At 47.5% G+C, this 20828-nt stretch overlaps 1 protein-coding gene across 1 annotated transcript in view; it reads left to right on the forward strand.

Moving 5' to 3' along the window:
* The first annotated feature begins 6777 nt into the window (after positions 1–6777).
* LOC144486386 (uncharacterized) overlaps positions 6778–20828 on the forward strand; it is a 51175-nt gene continuing 37124 nt past the window's right edge. Inside the window, exons 1-2 of the mRNA XM_078204421.1 lie at positions 6778–6802; positions 12291–12518. The gene's annotated coding sequence lies outside the window, so the exon portion shown is untranslated. The remainder of the gene's footprint in view (positions 6803–12290; positions 12519–20828) is intronic.

Consider the following 20828-nt stretch of genomic DNA (forward strand, 5'->3'; position numbering starts at 1 on the left):
GTGTGTGAAAATAGAGAGTGGAATTAGGGAGTGTGTGTAAATAGAGAGTGGAATTAGGGAGTGTGTGTAAATAGAGAGTGGAATTAGGGAGTGTGTATAAATAGCGGTTGGAGCTAGAGAATGTGTGTAAAGAAAGAGTGGAATTAGGGGGTGTGTGTAAAGAGTGTGAAAATGGTATGGAGCATGTTTTACAAATGGTGAGAATAAGGAAGTGTGTATATAAAGTGCTGCAGGACTAAACAAGGATGACATGCTCCCTTCCCCTTTTCACACATTACCATTTATGCATGCTCCCTTTTTCACTCTGCTCGATAGGCACGCTCCCTTACTCCATCCACTTGCTATGTTCACACGCTTCCTCATTCCCACAGATGCGCTCCAATTCGCTGTTTTGCATGTTCCTTCAGTCTGCTGCTTTTTACACACACTCCCTTATCTCCCTATCTATGCACCCTGCGCGTTTCACTACTCTTTTCACACATTCCTTTTTTCCCTCTCCCCACACACTCTTGACCTGAAAAAAAGTGAACATGTGTTAAAGGGCAGGGAATAAGAGAGGCGGTAAACAGCGGGCATTTAGACAACATGGCTATAAGGAAGTGTGGAAAGAGTGAAGTGAATAGGGGAGAGCGTGCAAAGAGTAAACTATATAAGGGAGTATGTGCAAAGTGTAAGGGGAATAAGGGAGTGTGTTGAAAGAATGAAGGGTATAAGGGAGTGTGTGTAAAGAGCAAGTGCTACAAAGGACTTTTGTGAAAGTGTAAGGAGAATAAGGGAGTGCACTTAATGAACAAGGAGACTAAGGGAGCTTGTGAAATGAGTGAGGGAATAAGGGAGTGTGTATAAAGAGCAAGGGGAATAAAGGACTATGTGTAAAATGCAAGGAGAAAGGGTGTGTGTAAAGACAGAAAGTAAACAGAACATATGTATAGAGTGCAAAGGGATTGAAGGTAGTCGGAAAAGATCAAGGGGATTAAGGGAGTGCATGTAAAGAGTATGGATTAAGGGTGTATGTGTAAAGTGGGAGGGATGAGTGTGTGCAAAACTGAGAATGAAGGCACTCTCTCACGCTTATCATGCACTACTCACTCTCCCATATTCCTCTTGCTCATTACAAACTCTTCCATATTCCATTAGCTCATTACACTCTCTCCCTTATTCTTCTTGCACATTACACACACTCCCTTATTTCTCGCACTCTTTTGACACATTGTCTTATTCTCTTGCTCTTTGCTCACACACCTGCTCTCTTTGTCACACACAATCCCTCGTATTTCCTTACTCATAACACATCTTCTTTTATACTGTTCTTTAAACCTGCTCCCTTCTTCCCAGCGCTCTTTTCACACTTTTCTTAATCCTCTCTTCACGGATTCTCCCTTAAATCAGTACACGCCAGTCCCAGGTCACACGCTTTTCACACGCTCCCTTCACACCTACTCCCTTCTTCCAAGCACTTTACAGTTGTTCCTTTAAAGTCAAATGAGAAAGAAGAATAAGTGAGAGTGTGTAATAAGTGAGAGGATTAAGTGAGGGTGTGTAATGAGTGAGAGGATTAAGTGAGAGTGTGTAATGAGTGAGAGGATTAAGTGAGGGTGTGTAATGAGTGAGGGGATTAAGTGACAGTGTGTAATGAGTGAGAGGATTAAGTGAGAGTGTGTAATGAGTGAGAGGATTAAGTGAGGGTGTGTAATGAGTGAGAGGATTAAGTGAGAGTGTGTAATGAGTGAGAGGATTAAGTGAGAGTGTGTAATGAGTGAGAGGATTAAGTGACAGTGTGTAATGAGTGAGAGGATTAAGTGAGGGTGTGTAATGAGTGAGAGGATTAGGTGAGAGTGTGTAATAAGTGAGAGGATTAAGGGAGGGTGTGTAATGAGTGAGAGGATTAAGTGAGAGTGTGTAATGAGTGAGAGGATTAAGTGAGAGTGTGTAATGAGTGAGAGGATTAAGTGAGAGTGTGTAATGAGTGAGAAGATTAAGTGAGGGTGTGTAATGAGTGAGAGGATTAAGTAAGAGTGTGTAATGAGTGAGAGGATTAAGTGAGAGTGTGTAATGAGTGAGAGCATTAAGTGAGAGTGTGTAATGAGTGAGAGGATTAAGTGACAGTGTGTAATGAGTGAGAGGATTAAGTGAGGGTGTGTAATGAGTGAGAGGATTAGGTGAGAGTGTGTAATGAGTGAGAGGATTAAGGGAGGGTGTGTAATGAGTGAGAGGATTAAGTGAGAGTGTGTAATGAGTGAGAGGATTAAGTGAGAGTGTGTAATGAGTGAGAGGATTAAGTGAGAGTGTGTAATGAGTGAGAGGATTAAGTGAGGGTGTGTAATGAGTGAGAGGATTAAGTGAGAGTGTGTAATGAGTGAGAGCATTAAGTGAGAGTGTGTAATGAGTGAGAGGATTAAGTGAGAGTGTGTAATGAGTGAGAGGATTAAGTGAGGGTGTGTAATGAGTGAGAGGATTAGGTGAGAGTGTGTAATGAGTGAGAGGATTAAGTGAGGGTGTGTAATGAGTGAGAGGATTAAGTGAGAGTGTGTAATGAGTGAGAGGATTAAGTGAGAGTGTGTAATGAGTGAGAGGATTAAGTGAGAGTGTGTAATGAGTGAGAGGATTAAGTGAGAGTGTGTAATGAGTGAGACGATTAAGTGAGAGTGTGTAATGAGTGAGAGGATTAAGTGAGAGTGTGTAATGAGTGAGAGGATTAAGTGAGGGTGTGTAATGAGTGAGGATTAAGTGAGAGTGTGTAATGAGTGAGAGCATTAAGTGAGAGTGTGTAATGAGTGAGAGGATTAAGTGAGGGTGTGTAATGAGTGAGAGGATTAAGTGAGAGTGTGTAATGAGTGAGAGGATTAAGTGAGAGTGTGTAATGAGAGGGGATTAAGTGAAAGTGTGTAATGAGTGAGAGGATTAAGTGAGAGTGTGTAATGAGTGAGGATTGAGTGAGGGTGTGTAATGAGTGAGAGGATTAAGTGAGAGTGTGTAATGAGTGAGAGGGTTAAGTGAGAGGGTGTAATGAGTGAGAGGATTAAGTGAGGGTGTGTAATGAGCGAGAGGATTAAGTGAGAGTGTGTAATGAGTGAGGGGATTAAGTGAGAGTGTGTAATGAGTGAGAGGATTAAGTGAGATTGTGTAATGAGTGAGAGGATTAGGAGTGTGTAATGAGTGAGAGGATTAAGTGAGAGTGTGTATTGAGTGAGAGGATTAAGTGAGAGTGTGTAATGAGTGAGAGGATTAAGTGAGAGTGTGTAATGAGTGAGAGGATTAAGTGAGAGCGTGTAATGAGTGAGAGGATTAAGTGAGATTGTGTAACGAGTGAGAGGATTAAGTGAGAGTGTGTAATGAGTGAGAGGATTGAGTGAGAGTGTGTAATGAGCGAGAAGAATAAAGGAGACTTTGTAATGGAGAGTGTGCAATGTGAGTAAGGGGTTGTGTTTAGTGAGTGAAAGCAATAAAGGAGCGTGTGTAATGAATGGGTGGAATACGGGAGAGTGCGTAATGAATTGCAGGAATAACTGAGAGGGTGTACTGAATGAGAGGAATAAGTTTAAAAGTTTATTTATTAGTGTCACAAGTAGATGTACATTAACACTGCAATGAAGTTACTGTGAAAATCTCCTAGTTGCCACTCTTCAGCGCCTGTTCGGGTTCACTGAGGGAGAATTTAGCATGGCCAATCCACCTAACCAGCATGTCGTTTGGTGGGAGTAAACTGGAGCACCCGGAGGAAACCCAAGCAGACACGCGGAAAACATGCAGACTCCACACAGACAGTGACCCAAGCCAGGAATCGAACCCAGGTCCCTGATGCAGTGAGGCAGCATTGCTAACCACTGTGCCATCAGGGTGAGTGGGTAATGAGCCACAGGAATAAGGGAGAGTTTGTAATGAGCGAGTGGAATAAGTGATTGTGTGTAATGAATTACAGCAATCAGAGAGCGTATAATCACTGAGAGGAATTGAGGAATAAATGTGTCGAAGACTGTATGTCAAAGAAGCAAAGCCGTGTGTTCCCCAACTGGAAACCACAGATGAACAGAGATATCCACTGCTTGCTGAAGTCCAGGTCTGAGGCGTTCAAGTCAGGTGACACTGACCTATACAAGACATCCAGATACAATCTACAGAGATCCATCAAAGATGCCAAAAGACAATACTGGACCAAACTAGAACCCCAGGCTATCCACACAGACCCCTGCCGACTATGGCAAGGTCTGTAAGACATAACAGGCTAGAAGATGAAGGCATGTAGAATCGCTACACCAATGAATCTGTCCCCGATGAGCTTAACGCATTCTATGCCTGTTTTGAACAAGAGGTCAGAGAGAGCCTGGAAACCTCAGCCGAACTTGTATCTGAGGTCACCATCACAGACATCAAATCAGCCTTCTCAAAAGTCAACCCACGGATGGGCTACCCGGACGTGCACTCAGAGCCTGGGCAGACCAGATGGTGGGAGTATTCGCAGACATCTTCAACCTCTCTATAACAACCTGTTTCAAGAAGACGACCATCACCCCGGTACCAAAGAAAAGCCAAGCAGCGTGCCTTAATGACTATCGCCCGGTGACTCTGACATCCATCATTATGAAGTGCTTCGAAAGGTTAATCCTGGCCGAATCAATTCCAGCCTCCCGGACTACCTGGATCCACTACAGTTCACCTACCGCCGCAACAGGCCCACAGCAGACGCCATCTCCCTGGCCCTGCACTCAACCCTGGAACACCTGGATAACAAGGACACCTATGTCAGACTCCTATTTATTGACTACAGCTCAGCCTTCAACACCATTATTCCCATGAAACTCATCTCCAAACTCTGTGGCCTGGGCCTCAGCACCTCCCTCCGCGACTGGATCCTGAACTTCCTAACTCACAGTCCACAATCTGTAAGGATAGGCAACAAAACCTCCTCCACGATCATCCTCAACACCGGTGCCTCACAAGGCTGTGTTCTCAGCCCCCTATTATACTCCTTATACACCTATGACTGTGTGGCCAAATTCCTCTCCAACTCAATTTTTAAGTTTGCCGATGACACCACTGTAGTGGGTCGGATCTCAAACAATGATGAGACGGAGTACAGGAAAGAGATCCGATGAATTAGTGTGACAACAATAATCTCTTCCTCAATGTCAATAACACGAAGGAGAGAGTCATCGACTTCAGGAAGCATCGTGGAGGACATGCCCCTGTCGGCATCAATGGGGACGAAGTGGAAATGGTCGAGAGCTTCAAGTTTCTAGGTGTCCTGATCACCAACAACCTGTCCTGGTCCTTCCATGCTGATGCTATAGTTAAGAAAGCCCCACCAATGCCTCTACTTTCTCAGGATGCTAAGGAAATTTGGCATGTCCACTCTGACTCTCACTTTTACAGATGCGCCATAGAAAGCATTCTTTCTGGTTGTATCACAGCTTGGTATGGCTCCTGTTCTGCCAAGACCGCAAGAAACTACAAAGGGTTGTGAATGAAGTCTAGTCCATCACGCAAACCAGCCTCCCATCCATTGACTCTGTCTACACTTCCCGTTGCCTCGGCAAAGCAGCCAGCATAATTAAGGACCCCACGCAACCAAGAATTGCTCTCTCTCTCTGACCCCACGAACGAGCTACAACAACGGTGACCGTCGCCAGCGACAACCAGCACGAGGAGAGCCACCAAACCCAAGAAGGAAGGAAGACCACAGCCAGAGTGTCAGACCAGACCAAAGGACCAGACCACGCAGAGGACAACCGAGACCAGCGCACAGATAAAGGCCAATATCTGCTTGGGTATTTGCCAGTCACGCAAAGTTGAGTCAAGGTCTTGTATTGGACTTGAACTTTAGTATTTTTCTGTAAGATAACTTATTGTTGGTTGGGTGGGTGATTATTGATTGTGTGTTTTGAATAAATATTGGTTGTACGAACAAGACGTCTACTTGTAGTTTTTTTGTCCACCGTATAAGGGTTAAAACAGACTGTGCGGCAGGGACAACAGGTGAGAGGAATAAGGGTATGTAATGAGCGAGAAGAATAAGGGACAGTGTGTAATAAGACAGAGGAATAACCAAGAGTGTGTAATAAAGGAGAGGAATGACGGAGAGTTTGAAATGAATGTGAATTGAATGAGAGGAATTGGGGAGAGTGTGTAATGAGTCCCAAGTTTCAAGGGAAGTTTGTAATGAGCGACAGGAATAAGGGAGGTTGTGAACATGGGAGAAATTAAAGGCAGTATGTAAACTGGGAAAAATAAGTGACTATCTGAAAAGGTGGAAGGTAACAAGGATGCATCTGAGAAGATCAGGGATCAAGGGACCTCGCGAAAAAAACTGTGATGAAGAGAGTGTGTAGAAAGGCAAGGAAAGAAGGAAGTGTTTGAAAATAACGGGAGCACGGAAGCAGCTTTTGTGGTTGGGAACAAGGATATACATGAATAGAGCTGTGAATCAGAGAGTTTGTATTAAAGGGCAGGAGTTGGGGAATGTCTACAAACATCAACGTTTGGGTAGATGTGTGTAAAGTGTGAGGGGATTAAGGGGAAGTGTGTGAAGAACAGGGAACAAGATTGCTCAGAGCGAACGGCCTCTGTCCGATAGATTTTTCCCTGAGTCAGTCCTGAAATACAGGATGGGGTGGGGGTTGGAAAAGTGCAAACACTGAGATTTAGCAAACACAACAGGAATGTGCTGGCGAGAGAGGGATGGTGGGAAAGGTGAGGGAACGAGAGGTCACAGAATGAACCAGAATCGACTGAATGACAGGGTTGTGTTTCAGGAGACTGAGGGCAGGCAGCCAGTGAGAAGAGCAAAACAGCCGTTTAAGCCGGGGTAAGTGAGATTGGGAGAAGCTGTGTGTGACAGAGAGAGAGAGGGGAGGGGGGGGTCCAGAGACAGAGAGGAAAGCAGGATACACAGAACGAGGTACAGAGACTGACAGTGAGTTTGAGAAAGAAGTAAAACAGGTAGACACAGAGGGAGGCAGAGTGAGAGTGCGTGAATAACTATTTGTCTTTATCTCACTTTTTCTCTATCTTTCTGTCTCTCTTTTATCTATCTCAATCTGTCCCTCTCTCACGTCCTCTCTGTCTCTTTATGTCCCTTTCTATTTAACTGTATCTCCCTATACTACACCTCTCTGGCTTTCTCTCTCTCTCTCTCTCTCTTTCTGTCCATCTCGCTCTGTCTATCCCTCTGTCTCTATCTGTGGGTAGCACGGTGGCACAGTGGTTAGCACTGCTCCCTCACAGCGGCAGGGACCCCAGTTCAATTCCGACCTTGGATAACTGTCTGTGTGGAGTTTGCACATTCTCCCTGTGTCTGCGTGGGTTTCCTCCGGGTGCTCTGCTTCCTCCCACGCTCCAAAATGGATTGGCCATGCTAAATTGTCCCTTAATGTCGGGAGATCAACGGGGTAAATAGGACCTGGGTGGGATTATTGTTCGTGAAGGCTAAATGGGCCGAATGGCCTCCTTCTGCACTGCAGGGATTCCATGATTCTATCTCTTCTCTGCATCTCTCTCTGTCTGTGTTTCTCACTGTGTCTGTCTGACTCTCGCTTTCTGTCTCCCTATATCTCTCTTCCTCTCTAACTCTCACTCATACTCTCTCGCACTCTGCCTCTCTCCCTCTGTACCTTTCTCTGTTGTCTCTGTACCTCTATCGCACATTGTCTCTCTATTTCTCTCTGTCTCTTTCTGTATCTCTCTCTGTCTATCTCTCTGTATCTCTTTCTCTCTCTGTCTCTCCCTCGTCTCTCTCTCTCTCTGTATGGCTCTCAGTCTGTCTTTGTCTACTTTTTCAATTTTTCTCTACCTCTGTCTCTCACTCATTCTCTCTTGCACTTTGTCTCTATCTGGCTCACACACTCACTCTCTTTCTCTCTCTCTCCCTCTTTGTCTCTTCCTGTCTCTCTCTCTCTCAGTCTCTTCCTCTCTGTCTCTCTCTCTTTCCCTCCCTCCTTCCCTGTCTCTTTCTCCCTTTCTGTCTCTTTATCTCCCTCCCTCACTGTATCTCTCTCTCTCTCTCTGTCTCATTCGCTCAATCTCTGTCTCTCTTTGTCTCTCTCACTGTAACACTCTCTGTTGATGTCTCTCTCTCTCTCTCTCTGTGTTAATGTCTCTCTCTCTCTCTGTCGGTGTCTCTCTCTCTCTCTCTCTGTCGGTGTCTCTCTCTCTTTCTCTGCCGGGGTCTCTCTTTCTCTGTCGGTGTGTGTATCTCTCCCCCTCTGTCGGTGTCTCTCTCTCTCTGTCGGTGTCTCTCTCTCTCTCTCTCTCTGTCGGTGTCTCTCTCTCTCTCTCTGTTGGTGTCTCTCTCTCTCTCCCTCTGTCGGTGTCCCTCTCTCTCTGTCGGTGCCTCTCTTCCTCTCTCTGTCGTTATCTCTCTCTATCGGTGTCTCCCTCAGTCTCTGTCTCCCTCAGTTTCTGCCTCTTTCTGTCTTGCTCTCTCTCTGTCTCTCTCTCTCTCTCTCTCTATCGGTGTCTCTCTCTGTGTCTCTCTGTCTCTCACTCTCTCTCTGTCTCTCACTTTCTCTCTCTGTCTCTCTCTGTGTTTCTGTCTCTCTCTGTGTCTCTGTCTCTCGCTCTCTCTTGCTCTGTCTCTCTCTCGGTCTCTGTCTCAGTATCTCTGTCTCTCTCTGTCTCTCTCTGTATCTCTGTCTCTCTCTGTGTCTCTGCCTCTCTGTCTGTGTGTGTCTCTCTCTGCCTCTCTCTCTCTCTCTCTGCCTCTCTGTCTGTGTCTCTCTCTCTGTCTGTCTCTCCCCCTCCCCCCGCTCGGTATTTCAGCTGCTCTCAGTCTGGTTTCCTGTTTCCACAATGCTCGAGGCCTCTCACTCTGACCCCGTGAGCTCTCTCCGCAGATGCTGCCTGACCTGCTGAGATTTTCCAGAACTTTCTGTTTGGCTTTTGGCCTCTCATATCCTTCTAAATTGTTTTCACAAAGGCAGGAGCTCAGGATCGATAGCAGCACACCGAGCGCAGTGGGCAGTGAGAGAGGATGAGAGAAATTAAACACACTGATCAAAATACAGATTTTCAAATCAATCAACATCCTTTCCACACTCCCTATCTCTGTAACCTCCTCCAGTCCCTACAGCCTTCCCTATCTCTATAACTTCCTCCAGTCCCTACCACCCTCCCTATCTCTGTAACCACCTCCAGCCCCTACCACCCTCACTATCTCTGTAACCTCCTCCAGCCCTACAACGCTCCCTATCTCTGTACCCTCCTCCAGCCCCTACCACCCTCCCTATCTCTTTAACCTCCTCCAGCCCCTACAACGCTCCCTATCTCTGTACCCTCCTCCAGCCCCTACCACCCTCCCTATCTCTTTAACCTCCTCCAGCCCCTACAACATTCCCTATCTCTGTACCCTCCTCCAGCCCCTACAACGCTCCCTATCTCTGTACCCTCCTCCAGCCCCTACCACCCTCCCTATCTCTTTAACCTCCTCCAGCCCCTACAACATTCCCTATCTCTGTAACCTCCTCCAGCCCCTACCTCTCTCCCTATCTCTTTAACCTCCTCCAGCCCCTAACACCCTCCCTATCTCTTTAACCTCCTCCAGCCCCTACAACCCTCCCTATAAATGGAACATCCTCCAGCCCCTACAACCCTCCTTATCTCTGCAACCTCCTATAGCCCTGACAACACTCCCTATCTCTGTAACCTCCTCCAGTCCCTACAACCCTCCCTATCTCTGTAACCTCCTCCAGTCTCTACAACCCTCCCTATCTCCGTAACCTCCTCCAGTCCCTACAGCCTTCCCTATCTCTGTAACCTCCTCCAGCCCCTGCAATTCCCCCATCTCTGTAACCTTCCAGTCCCTACAACACTCCCTATCTCTGTAACCTCCTCCAGCCCCTACCACCCTCCCTATCTCTGTAACCTCCTCCAGTCTCTACAACCCTCCCTATCTCTGTAACCTCCTCCAGTCACTACAACCCTCTCTATCTCTGTAACCTCCTTCAGTCCTCACTATCTCTGTAAACTCCCCCAATCCTTACAACCCTCCCTATCTCTGTAACCTGCCCCACTCCCTACATACCTTCTTATCTCCATAACCTCCTCCAGTCCCTACATCTCTCCCTATCTCTATAATCTCCTCCAGTCCCTACAACCCTCCCTATCTCTGTACCCTCCTCCAGCCCCTACCACCCTCCCTATCTCTTTAACCTCCTCCAGCCCCTACAACGCTCCCTATCTCTGTACCCTCCTCCAGCCCCTACCACCCTCCCTATCTCTTTAACCTCCTCCAGCCCCTACAACATTCCCTATCTCTGTAACCTCCTCCAGCCCCTACAACGCTCCCTATCCCTGTACCCTCCTCCAGCCCCTACCACCCTCCCTATCTCTTTAACCTCCTCCAGCCCCTACAACCCTCCCTATCTCTGTAACCTCCTCCAGCCCCTACCACCCTCCCTATCTCTGTAACTTCCTCCAGCCCCTACCACCCTCTCTATCTCTGTAACCTCCTCCAGCCCCTACCACCCTCCCTATCTCTGTAACCTCCTCCAGCCCCTACCACCCTCCCTATCTCTTTAACCTCCTCCAGCCCTACAACCCTCCCTATAAATGGAACCTCCTCCAGCCCCTACAATCCTCCTTATCTCTGCAACCTCCTATAGCCCTGACAACACTCCCTATCTCTGTAACCTCCTCCAGTCCCTACAACCCTCCCTATCTCTGTAACCTCCTCCAGTCTCTACAACCCCCCCTATCTCTGTAACCTCCTCCAGTCCCTACAGCCTTCCCTATCTCTGTAACCTCCTCCAGCCCCTGCAATTCCCCCATCTCTGTAACCTTCCAGTCCCTACAACACTCCCTATCTCTGTAACCTCCTCCAGCCCCTACCACCCTCCCTATCTCTGTAACCTCCTCCAGTCTCTACAACCCTCCCTATCTCTGTAACCTCCTCCAGTCACTACAGCCCTCCCTATCTCTGTAACCTCCTCCAGCCCATACAACCCTCTCTATCTCTGTAACCTCCTTCAGTCCTTACTATCTCTGTAACCTCCCCCAATCCCTACATACCTTCTTATCTCCATAACCTCCTCCAGTCCCTACATCTCTCCCTATCTCTATAATCTCCTCCAGTCCCTACAACCCTCCCTATCTCTGTAACCTCCTCCAGCCACTACAAAACTCCCTATCTCTGTAACCTCCACCAGTCCCTATAATCCAATAAACAGTCCAAAAGATGTGCGGGTTAGGTTGATTGGCCATGCTAAAAATTGCCCTTAGTGTCCTGGGATGCGTAGGTTAGAGGGATTAGTGGGTAAATATGTAGGGGTAGGGCCTGGGTGGGATTGTGGTCGGTGCAGACTCGATGGGCCAAATGGCCTCTTTCTGTGCTGTAGGGTTTCTAAGATTTCTAAGATAATCCTCCCTATCTCTGTGACCTCCTCCAGCCCCCTACAACCCTCCCTATCTCTGTAACCTCCTCCAGCCCCTACAACCTTATCTCTGTAATCTCCTCCAGCCCCTACAACCCTATCTCTGTAACCGCCTCCAGCCCCTACAACCCTATCTCTGTAACCTCCTCCAGCCCCTACAACCCTATCTCTGTAACCTCCTCCAGCCTCTACAACCCTATCTCTGGAACCTCCTCCAGCCCCTACAACCCTAACTCTGTAACCTCCTCCAGCCCCTACAACCCTAACTCTGTAACCTCCTCCAGCCCCTACAACCCTAACTCTGTAACCTCCTCCAGCCCCTACAACCCTATCTCTGTAAGCAGTGACCTGAGATCCCTGTTTGCCCCTCTTGAACATCTCCTGAGTGTATCCTACAGGACTGGAGATACAGGTTGTGGGAGTGGGACAGGGGGCAGCAATGATATGAAAGTTGCCCAAGACATTCTCCTCGTGTCTGCGTGGGTTTCCTCCGGGTGCTCCGGTTTCCTCCCACAGTCCAAAGATGTGCGGGTTAGGTTGATTGGCCATGCTAAATTGCCCCTCAGTGCCAGCGGGACTTGCAGAGTAAATACATGGGGGTTATGGGGATACGGGCTGGGTAGGGTTGATTGGTGGAGACTCAATGGGCCGAATGGCTCCTTCTGCACTGTAGGGATTCTATGATTTTATGACTGAGAGCAGAATGTCATGGGAAACAGAGAGAGAAAATTCCAGAAACTACTTGCAAATCGGGAAGCTTGCGTGGAGTGAGAGGGACGGTGTGGATAGCTCAGGCCAGTTGCCTATCAACGGGACTGAGAAATGTTTGAGACGTGGTATGAGTGAGCAAGGGCAGAGAGGGACAGCGATGAAAGGAAGTCCCCGATCGACAGGGGAGATTCAATGATGGAGATGTTCATCTTCCAGGTCCAAAGGGAATGAGGATGGGCTGGAGAAAAGAAAGGAAGTGAAGATATTCTGCGTACGGAAGTTGTGGAGTACCATGTACCATACTGATCTCCTTATCGAAGGAAGGTTCTTAATGCATTGGAAGAAGTTCAGAGAAGGTAGACTGAACTAATACCTGAATTGGTCGGGTTGTCTTACGAGGAAAGGTTCGACAGGCTCGGGTTGTACCCGCTGGAGTTTCGAAGAGTAAGTGGCAAATTGATTGAAACGTTGCTTTTAATGTGTCACGTGATGTGGGCCTCGCTGCCTGGGATAAGCATTTATTGCCCCATCCCTAATTGCCTCTTGAGAAGGTGGTGGTGAGCTGCCTTCTTGAACTGCTGCAGTCTCTGAGGTGTAGGTACACCCACAGTGCTGTCAGGGAGGGAGTTCCAGGATTTTGACCCAGCGACAGTGAAGGAACGGCGATATATTTCCCAGTCAGGATGGTGAGTAACTTGGAGGGGAACCTCCAGGTGCTGGTGTTCCCAGGTATCTGCTGCTCGAAGGAAGTGGTCATGGGTTTGGAAGGTGCTGCCTAAGGAACCTGAGTGAGTTGCTGCAGTGCATCTTGTAGATGGTACACATGGCTGTCACTGTGTGTCGGTGGTGGAGGGAGTGAAGTTTGTGGAAGGGGTAACAATCAAGTGGGCGGCTTTGTCCTGCGTGGTGTTGTGCTTCTTGAATGTTGTTGGAGTTGCTCCCATTCAGGCAAGTGACGGATATTCCATCACACTCCAGACTTGTATGGTGTGGATGGTGGACAGGCTTTGGGGAGTCAGGAGGTGAGGTCCATGGTAACTCTTAGTATGTTTTTAGTAAGGGATTCAGAGATGGTAAGCCCCTGAGGGGTATTGACAGGGTGGATGTGGAGAGGATGTTTCCTCTTGTGGGAGAATCTAGAACCAGGGGTCACTGTTCAAAAATAAGGGGTCACCCATTTAAGATGGAGATGAGGAGAAATGTTTTCTCTCAGGGGGTGGGGAGTCTCTGGAACTCTCTTCCTCAAAAGGCAGTGGAAGCAGAGACTTTGAATATTTTTAAGGCAGAGCTGGATAGATTCTTGATTAACAAGGGGGTGAAAGGTTATCGGGGGGGTCGGCAGGAATGTGGAGTTGTGGGGTCTCTGTCTGTCTGTCCCTCGCTCTGTCTGTCTGTCTGTCTGACTGTCTATCTGTCTATTCCATTCCATCTTTGTCTCACACTCAGTCATTCTCTCCTTTCTCTCTCTCTGCCTCTCTCGTCGCTCACTCTCTCTCTCTCTCTGTCTCTCTCTGTCTCTCTGTCTCTCTCTCTCTGCCTCTCTCTGTCTGTCACTCTCAGTCTTGTCTTTGTCTCTCATTGTCTCGCAGTCCATCACACAGTCTCTCTCTCTCTTGCTGTCTCTGTCTGTCTCACACTTTGGCCAGAATTCTCCCAAAAATATTCATGGGACAACTGGAGTAATTCACGATTGTTTTTTTCAGTGGGAGTTCAGAGAAGAATTTCCCGCATTCTGTGCAGTGCAGAGGTCACCAGCGCGAATATTGTTAAAAGCTCGGGGGGACGGGGCCTGTTCCCGCTGGAGAGGCTGAAACCAGCGTGCTGAGTGCGCCACTGCGCCGAGATCGGTCAGCGCCGAGATTGGTGTAGGCGCACTGGCCCCTGTCTATCAGCCTCCTGATCGCTGGCCAGCCCCACGACTCCCGCAACGCCGCCCCTCTGCTCCCCCACAGCCCGAACGCTGGCCCCCTGACCAGTTGCGGGCCAGCGTCGAACCCTCCGCCATGCCCCCCCCTCAGCTAACCCTCTTTCCAGCCAGCCCCAATTGCTGCCCTCCCTCCTTCCCCCACCGATCCCAATACGGAGTGGCAACTGGAACCCACTTTCCTACTGATCACCCGCTACGCCCCGTCCCCATAAGCCCCACCCCCTTGCCACTGCCCGTTGCCTGATGGGCAGTGCCAAGGTGCCCCCTGGGCATTGGCACTTTGCCCCTTGGGCAGTGCTGGGGCACAGGCTGACACTGCCGAGGCACCCATGCCCAGGGGGCACCCCACCCACCATCCAACCCCTCCGGGGTGTCCCGAATACCCCCCCCCCCCCCTTCACTGCAGTTCCCCAAAAGTGGGGAGCTAGTCTGAACCCTGCTGGAGTGAAATACTCCTGGCGGAGGTGAGGGAGAGGGGGGGGGGGGGGGGGGGTAGAGATTCTATCGGGCCCAGAGACGTCGGTCCCGGGGCCACTAATAACAGTTAACTGATATTAAAATGATGATTTAAATATTTTCCCTGTCAGAAATCCAGCACTGGCAGACACTATCGCAGTGGGAACACATGCCCGAATCCCTCGCATCGCCCACCACTGTGCTAAAAAATCAGGATGTGGAGATGCCGGAGTTGGACTGGGGTGAACACAGAAAGAGTTTTAACAACACCAGGTTAACGTCCAACAGGTTTATTTGGTAGCAAATGCCATTAGCTTTCGGAGCGCTGCTCCTTCGTCAGATGGAGTGGAAATCTGCTCTCAAACAGGGCACAGAGACACAAAATCAAGTTACAGAATACTGATTAGAATGCAAATCTCGACAGCCAACCAGGTTTTAAAGGTACAGACAATGTGGGTGGAAGGAGCATTAAGCACAGGTTAAAGAGATGTGTATTGTCTCCAGACAGGACAGCCAGTGAGATTCTGCAAGTCCAGGAGGCAAGCTGTGGTTAACTTGGTGTTGTTAAAGCTCTTACTAAAAAATCAGCGCAGCGGGATGGGAAAATCACCCCATTTGTCTCTCTCACTCTCTCTTTCTCTGTCTATCTCTCTGTGTCTCTCGCTGTTTGTCTGTCTCCCACTCTGTCTCACTCTGTCTGTCTATCCCGTGTCTCTCTTTCTCTCTGTCACCCTCTCTGTCTGTCTCTCTCTCTCTCTCACTGTCTCTCTCTTTCTCGCTACTTCTGTCTCTGTCTATCACTCTGTTTCTCTCACTCTCTGTCTTTCTCTGTGTCTTGCTTTCTCTCAGTCTATCTCTCTCTCTTGCTCTCTCTCTATCTTTCTCTCTCCTCTTTATCTGTCTCTCTCTCTCACTTTCCCTTCCTCTGTCTCTATCTCTCTCACTATCTGTGTCTGTGTCTCTTTCATTCTGGTTTTCTCTGTCTCTTTCTGTGCCCCTGTCTCTCTCTCTCTCTCTGTTTCTTCCCCATCCCCCACCTTCACCACGCAACGCAAGCTAAACAGAAAGTTCTGGAAAATCTCAGCAGGTCAGGCAGCATCTGCGGAGAGAGCTCACGGGGTCAGAGTGAGAGGCCTCGAGCATTGTGGAAACAGGAAACCAGACTGAGAGCAGCTGAAATACCGAGCGGGGGGAGGGGGAGAGACAGACAGAGAGAGAGGCACACAGACAGAGAGGCAGAGACACAGAGAGAGGGGCAGAGACAGAGAGAGAGAGAGAGAGACACAGACACAGAGAGAGGGGCAGAGACACAGAGAGAGAGACACACAGACAGAGAGGCAGAGACACAGAGGGGCAAAGACAGAGAGAGAGAGACACACAAGGAGAGCGAGACAGAGAGACAGAGAAATATATATATATAGAGAGAGAGAGAGACACAGAGAGAAAGACACAGAGAGAGAGACAGAGTGAGAGAGAGACAGACAGACAGAGGATGAGATAGAGAGAGAGAGAAAAACAGAGACAGAGAGCGAAAGAGACACACACAGGAAGGGGGGTAGAGAAAGAGAGAGACACTGAGGCAGAGAGTGGGAAATCCCTGCTCAGATTATTTGGTCAAATATACTTGATTCACTACATGTATTCTTCACCAACAATGTGCTCCATTTCTCGAGCACCTAAGCCTCACAGGAGTGTTATCAAACTGAGCCATGTGAGAAGATATTAGGGACAGGCGACCAAAAGCTCGGTCAAAGAGAGAGATTTTCAGGAGCTTCTTAAAGTAGCAGAGAGAGAGAGCTGGAGAGGTTAATGATGGGCATCCTTGAGTTAAGGGCTCTAGGCAGCTGAAGGCACGGCCGTGAATGGTGGAGTGATGGGAATCCGGGGATGCTCAAGTGCTTGGAACTGGAGGAGGCTGAATAAGCCTCCTCCTGTTCCTGTGTAACAGGCTCTGGAGGGGCAGAATGGCCTCCTCCTGTTCCTGTGTAACAGGCTCTGGAGGGGCTGAATGGCCTCCTCCTGTTCCTGTGTAACAGGCTCTGGAGGGGCTGAATGGCCTCCTCCTGTTCCTGTGTAACAAGATTGAAAGATGCTGGATGGGCTCTGCCTGTTCCTGCGTAACAGGCTAGAGAGGGGCTGAATGGACTCCTCCTGTTCCTGTATAACAAGGATTGAGGGGGGCTGAATGGTCTCCTCCTGTTCCTGTGTAGCATGATCGACAGGGGCCGAATGGCCTCCTCCTCTTGCTGTATAATCAGTCAAGTCTTGGCTATCAGAAATCTGTCAATCTCAGATTTCCAATCATTGATTGATGATTAATTATTGCAGTCTGAATAGGGTTAGGAACTCCCCACATCTGTTGTTCGTCAAAACTGTTTCCTCATTTTACTCCTGGATTCGCTGCCTTGAATGTATACACTCTGTTCAGCAATCTGTGGAAATATCTTTTCTCTCTCAGAGTCTGGACAACCTCACATTTTAACCATTTGTGTAATTTGTGCCTCATAGAATCCCCACTGTGCGGAAAGAGGCCATTCGGCCCACTGAGCCTGCACTGACCACAATCCCACCCAGGCCCTATCCCCATTACCCCACATATTTACCCCTAACACTAGGGTCAGTTTACCATGACCAATCAACCTAACTCACACATCTTTGGAGTGTGGGAGGAAACCCACGCAGACACGGGGAGAATGTGCAAACTCCACACAGACAGTGACCCGAGGCTGGAATTGAACCCAGATCCCTGGCGCTGTGAGGCAGCAGTGATAACCATTGTGCCACCATGCCGCCCTTGTGTTTCCTATTCAAATGAGGCTGCAAGGATAGCCCAGACTATTACAGGCCAGTCAGTTTAACATTAGTGGTGGGCCAGTTTCCAGAAACAATTATTCAGGATAGAATTAATAGTCATGGAAAAATGTGAGTTGATTAGGAAGAGCCGGCATGGATTTCTAAAGGAGAAATTGTGTTTAACTAACTTGCTGGAGATTTTTGAGGAGGTAACAGAGAGGGTCGATGAGGGTAATGCTATAGATGTGGTGTACATGGACTTTCAGAAGGCATTCAATGCAGTGCCACACAACAGACTTGTGAGAAAAGTTATAGCTCATGGAATAAAAGGGACAGTAGCAACATGGATACAAAAATAGCTGAATAATAGGAATCAGAGAGTAATGGTCAATAGATAGTTTCAGGCTGGAGGAAGGTTTGTGGCGTTCCCCAGGGGTTGGTATTTGAACCCTTATTTTTCCTGACATATATCAATGATCTAGATCTTGATGTGCAGCGGGCAATTTCAAAGTTTGTGGATGACAAACTTGGAAGTATTGTAAACTGTGAGGACTTCAAGAGGGCTTAGACAAGTTGGTGGAGTGGGCAAATAGGCGGCAGATAAAGTTCAATACAGAGAAGTGTGAGCAATGCATGTTGGTAGGCAGAGCATGGGGAAACAATATAAAACAAGGAATAAAATTCTTAAAGGGGTGCAGGAGCAGAGGGAGCTGGGTGTATCTGTGCATAGATCATTGATGTGGAGACGAAGGAGCAGTGCTCCGAAAGCTTATGGTATTTGCTACCAAATAAACCTGTTGGACTTTAACCTGGTGTTGTGAGACTTCTTACCATAGATCATTGACAGTGGAGAGAGAGTAGTTAATAAAGTATGTAATATTGTGGGCTTTATTAATAGGGGCATAGAATACAAGACACTAGTTAGACCTCAGCTGCAAGTATTATGCACAGTCCTGGGTGCCACACTATTGGAAGGATCTAAGCACATTGCAGAGAGTACAGAAGATGTTTACAAGAATGATTTCAGGGATGAGAAGCTTTCGTTATGCCGATAGATTGGAGAGGTTGGGACTGTTCTCCTTGGACACAAATAACCTTCCAGAAATACTAGGGGACAGAGGGTTTAGCATGAAGGAGGAATGGAAGGAAATCCTTATTAGTCGGGAAATTGTACTGGGGACGTTGCTGGGATTAAAACCCGATAAGTCCTCAGGGCCTGATGCTCTGCATCCCAGAATACTCAAGGAAGTGGCCCTAGAAATAATGGATGCATTGGTGATCATTTTCCAGCATTCTATAGACTCTGGAAGAGTTCCAATGAATTGGGGGCTCGGTAATGAACCCTCATTTTTTTAAAAAGACGGGTGAGAGAAAACAGAGAATTATAGACCGGTCAGCCTGACATCGATGGTGGGGAAGTCAATTATTAAGGATGCAATAACTGAGCATTTGGAAAGCGGTGACAGGATCGGTCCAAGTCAGCAAGGATCCACTGAAGGGAAATTGTGCTTGACAAATCTTCTGGAATTTTTTGAGGATGTGGCCAGTAGAGTGGACAAGGGTGAACCAGTGGATGTTGTGTATCTGGGCTTTCTAAAGGCTTTTGACAAGGTCCCACACAAGAGATTAGTGAGCAAAATTAAAGCTCATGATATTGGGGCTAATGTATTAAACATAGAAACATAAAAAGTAGGAGTAGGCCATTTGGCCCTTTGAGCCTGCTCCGCCATTCATTTTGATCTTGGCTGATCATGGAATTTAATATCCTGATCCCAACCTTCCCCCCATATCCCTTGATCCAAGAGCTATACCTAATTTATTCTTGAAATCAGACAACGTTTTGGCCTCAACTACATTCTGTGGTAGTGAATTCCACACATTCACCACTCTCTGGGTGAAGAAATTTCTCCTCACCTCAGTTCAAAAGGGTTTACCCCTTATCCTCAAACTATGGCCCCTAGTTCTAGACTCCCCCAACCTGAATCTACCCTGTCTAACCCTGTTAGAATTTTATAAGTTTCTATGAGATCCCCTCTCACTCTTCTAATCTCCAGTGGATATAATCCTAACCGATTTAGTCACTGATCTATAGATCCCTGTTTTCTCTTTACCTCTGTTTTTGAACAGCGGGCTTACATTATCTACCCTCCACTCTATAGGAACTAGTCTAGAGTCCAAAGAATTTTGGAAAATAACCACTATTGGATCTACTATTTCCAGGGCCATTTCCTGAAGTACTCTAGGATGAAGATTATCAGGACCTGGAGATTTATCCACCTTCAATCCCATCAATCTCTCCAAAACCATTTCTCTCCTAATGCTGATTTCCTTCAGCTCCTCACTAAAACATGTTTCTCTCAGCACTTCTGGTCCATTATTCATGTCTTCCTTTGTGAAGCAAAGTACAAGTTTAATTCCTCAGCCATTTATTTATTCCCCATTATGAATTCTCCTGTTTCTGACTGCAAGGATTGACATAAACATATTTGTTTAGGGAATCTATAGAAACATTTAGACTCAGTTTTTATGTTCCCCACCAGCTGACTTTCATACTCTTTTTTTCCCCTTCTTAATTAATCCTTTGGTCCTCCTTTGCTGAGTTTTAAACTGCTCCCAATCCTCAGGCCTATTACTTTTTCTTGTCAGTTTGTATGCTTCTTCCTTGAATCTGATACTATCTCTAATTTTGATTTGATTTATTATTGTCACATGTATTAGCATACAGTGAAAAGTATTGTTCTTGCATGCTATACAGACAAAGCATACCATTCATAGAGAAGGAAATAAGAGAGTGCAGAATGTGCTGTTACACTCACAGCTAGGGTGTAGAGAAAGACCGACTTCATGCGAGGTAGGTCTATTCAAAAGTCTGACAGCAGCAGGGAAGAAGCTGCTCTTGAGTCGGTTGGTACATTTCCTCAGACATTTGTGTCGTTTTCCCGACAGAAAGTGTCACATTTATCGCCAGGGAATAGAGAGAGATCATCTGCTTGATCCCTTTTTCCCTTGTAAGCCATGGTTTGGCCACAATTCCCTTCCAACTCTTGCGCCAAACAGCAATAAACAACTTCTGGAGTCCGCCTATTCGTTCTTTAAATGCCCGCTCTTGCCTGTCCACTGTCGTTCGATTCAGTAATGTGACGTGGATAGAGAACTGGTTGGCAGGCAGAAAGCAGAGAGTGGGAATAAACGGGTCCTTTTCAGAGTGGAAGGCAGCTACTAGTCGGATACCGCAGGGTTCAGTCCTGGGACCCCAGCTATTCACAATATACATTAATGATTTGGACGAAGGAATTGAATGCAATATCTCCAAATTTGCAGATGACACTAAGCTGGGTGGCAGTGTGAGCTGTGTGGAGGATGCTAAGAGGCTGCAATGTGACTTGGACAGGCTGGCTGAGTGCAATATAATGTGGATAAATGTGAGGTGATCCACTTTTTAGGCAAAAACAGAAAGGAAGATTATTATCTGAATGGTGGCAGTTTAGGAAAAGGGGAAGTGCATCGTGACCTGGGTGTCATGGTGGGACAGTCGCTGAAGGTTGGCATGCAGGTACAGCAGGCGGTGAGGAAAGCTA

This window comes from Mustelus asterias, unplaced genomic scaffold (assembly GCF_964213995.1).
Source record: "Mustelus asterias unplaced genomic scaffold, sMusAst1.hap1.1 HAP1_SCAFFOLD_328, whole genome shotgun sequence".
NCBI lineage: Eukaryota > Metazoa > Chordata > Chondrichthyes > Carcharhiniformes > Triakidae > Mustelus > Mustelus asterias.